General features: G+C 39.2%; 1 pseudogene; it reads left to right on the forward strand.

The window, feature by feature from the left end:
- Positions 1 to 2,051: 2,051 nt before the first annotated feature.
- On the forward strand, positions 2,052 to 2,914 carry LOC122756179 (annotated as a pseudogene).
- Positions 2,915 to 3,257: the final 343 nt, after the last annotated feature.

The raw sequence follows: 3,257 nt of genomic DNA on the forward strand, positions 1-3,257 counted from the left end.
TCTTGCCTCAGGCTCAAAATTAGTCTAGTCAAGTAACAGAGAGTTGAGCTTGACCCATAGCTAGCAAGTTTTTGTTCATTAACAGATACATATCTATCTTAAAGGCTCCAGGCTATAACAACAAACCCTTGGAATGAATGAAAGAAAGGGATATGTGTGTTTCAGTCTAAGGAAAACAGTTCCTTGACATGTAGAATGAATATAGTGAGGACATCTACCTGCTGATCAACTGACCATTATGTGTTCTTGCTCCTAAATGGCCTTTCCCTATCCCCTCAGCTGCTGAATCTGTTGTATATATTTCTCAATAGTATAGCCTTAATGTATACCAGGATTTGATGTTTAACGGTGTTCAAAATAATCTCTGATTGTAATTTAGTTTTTTTGTTGTTTATTTGTTTTTGTTTCTTTTTCTAATACTGTTTCCATCCATTCTCTGTGTCAGTAATTGGGGAATGGCTGAACAAACTGCGGTATATGATGGTGATGGAATATCATTGTGCTATAAGAAATGACAAGCAGGATGACTTCAGAAAGTCCTGGAAAGACATGTATGAAATGACGTATTGTGAAGTGAGCAGAACCAAGAGAACACTGTACACAGAGACAGAAATATTATTGGATGAAGAACTGTGAATGACTTGACTATTCTCAAAAATGCAATGATCCAAGACAATCCCAAAGGATTACTGATGAAATATACTATCCACCTCCAAAGAAAGAACTGATATTGATAGAACAGACTGAAGCATGCTATTTTTCACTTTCATTTTTTTCTTTTAATCAAATTTCCTTGTACAAAATAACAAATACGGTAATGTTATACATAATTATACATGTATAACCCATATATGATTATTTGCCACCTCAGGGAGGGGGGAGGGAAGGGAGGGAAAGAGGGATAAAAATTGGAACCCAAACCTATAAATAAAAATGTTTGGTATTTTTATAAAATAATAAAAAAAAACTTTAAAATATTTTTTAAATGAGCTTTAGCTTATTTTCTTCAATGTCTTTCTATTTCACAAAATGAATTTAATTTCTAAATGGTACCAAGTCCAGTCAAACAATAAAATGTCATTCTGTCCTAGGTCCTAAATTTCTTCTAAATGCCAACCACTCCCAACTCAGATTATTAGAGTTTCCAAGATATCTGGAAACAGTACTTCTGTTAGAAACAAATCACCTCTTATCTTTCCTTCTTTCTTTCCACAAGCAAGCACACAAATATCTCCAGGGTAATTTAGAGGACCCTGGAATCACTCAGATCCAAGACTGACTGAAGAAATCATTAGGCAGTTTCCCACAGAGCAGGGACATCTCAAGCACTCCATTATTCTTCCATATAATAAAAAAAGTAATTTCACAGAACTTCATAATAGAAGGAACCTCAGGAACCTAGTCTTGCAACCCATATCTAAAATATCAATCTACTTGGCAACAGTCTCAACAGATGATCATCCTGTCTACCCTTGAAGAATTCCAATAATGGGTACACTATCCTCCAAAATCAGCCATTTCACTAAGTCAGCTCTAATTACCAGGGTTTTTTTTTCTTTTCTTACTTAGAATAAATGAAAATGTGTCTTGCTGTAACTCTCACTCCTTTATTCCTAGTCCTGCTTTTTGAGATCAAACAAAATAAGTCTCATATTTCTTCCAAGTGAGAAATCTTCAAAAGTTTGAAAACAACTGTCATAACTTGCCTCTACTCTCCAAATCCTCTTCCATCTGCCAAGTCTTCTTCAAAACAAATATCTCCAGTTCCTTTAACAGACTAGGTTTCCAATGTCTTATTGACGGTCTCTAGCTTGTCAATGTCCTCTGTGAATTGTGTCCAGAACTTAAGTCAGTATTCCAAAGGAACCCTGACTACACTATGAAACAATGAGTTAGATGTTGATATGTTTGGCTTCCTAGTGCAATTACATGATCATGCCACTGTACCACTCGAATAATCTTCAACAGCTTCCTATCACCTACTGTATAAAATTCAAATTCCTTAGCTTGCACTGAAAGACAGTCATCCTACTACTTCTAGGGAAAACTAAATGGCAGATGACGCTGGTGCTGCAGGAGGAGCTGGAGGCCCCGGGGCCCCCAGGGTCAGAGGCTGAGGGGGCTTCTGTGGGGGCTTCGGCAGTGGGGGCTGAGGTCAAGGTCGGGGTTGCGGCCTCGGGGCCCGAGGAGGAAAGGCCAAAGATAAGGAATGGGTTCCTGTCACCAAGCTGGGCCTGCTAGTAAAAGACATGAAGATCAAGTCTTTGGAGGAGATCTATCTTTTATTCCTTCCTATTAAGGAATCTAAGATCATAGATTTCTTCTTGGCATCTTCATTGAAGGATGAGGTTCTGAATATCATGCCTGTTCAGAAACAAACTAGAACTGGACAATGTACCAGGTTCAAGGCTCTTGTGGCCATTGGTGATTACAATGGCCATGTTGGTTTGGGTGTCAAGTGCTCCAAGGAATTAGCCATAGCTATTTGTGGTGCTGTCATTCTGGCCAAGCTATCCATTGTTTCTCTGAGATGTGACTTCTGGGGAAACAAGATTGGCAAGCCTCACATAGTGCCCTGCAAGGTCACTGGGCACTGTGGATAAGTTTTGGTGCACTTGAACCCCACCCCTATGGCACTGGCATTGTCTCAGCTCCTGTGCCTAAGAAGCTCCTGATGATGGCTGGAACTGGTGACTGCTACACTTCTACAAGGGGCTGTACTGCCACTCTGGGTAGTTTTGCTAGAGCTACCTTCAATGCCATGTCCAAAACATGCAGCTACCTAACCCCAGACCTGTGTAAGGAGACTGTATTTACTAAGTCTCCCTATCAGGAATTCACTGACCATCTTGTGAATAATCACACTCAAGTGTCTGTCCAGAGGACTGAGGAAGCTGCTGTGGCAAACACATAAGGTGTTTTTTATAAACAATAAATAAACTGAACTATGCCTGCTTTAAAAAAATCATCCATATTCTTCCTACCTCATTTTGTCTGCCTCAGGTAATCTAAATACCTTTCAAACAATTATTTATTCTCCCCAGATGTGTCCCATGTTTTCCAACTTTCAAACTATTTTTCATATTTTTCCCAGTGTCTATAATGTCTTCCCCTCATTTTCATCTTTTGCCATTCCACCTACTTCTTGGGACTTGGCTCAGTTGTCACTTCCTTAATGAATCCTTCCTTCATTCTCCCAGCTGGGAAGGAATAAGCATTACAACATGCATTGTTGTTGTTATTGTTCAGTCATGTTC

Source organism: Dromiciops gliroides, chromosome 4, assembly GCF_019393635.1.
Source record: "Dromiciops gliroides isolate mDroGli1 chromosome 4, mDroGli1.pri, whole genome shotgun sequence".
NCBI classification, from domain to species: domain Eukaryota; kingdom Metazoa; phylum Chordata; class Mammalia; order Microbiotheria; family Microbiotheriidae; genus Dromiciops; species Dromiciops gliroides.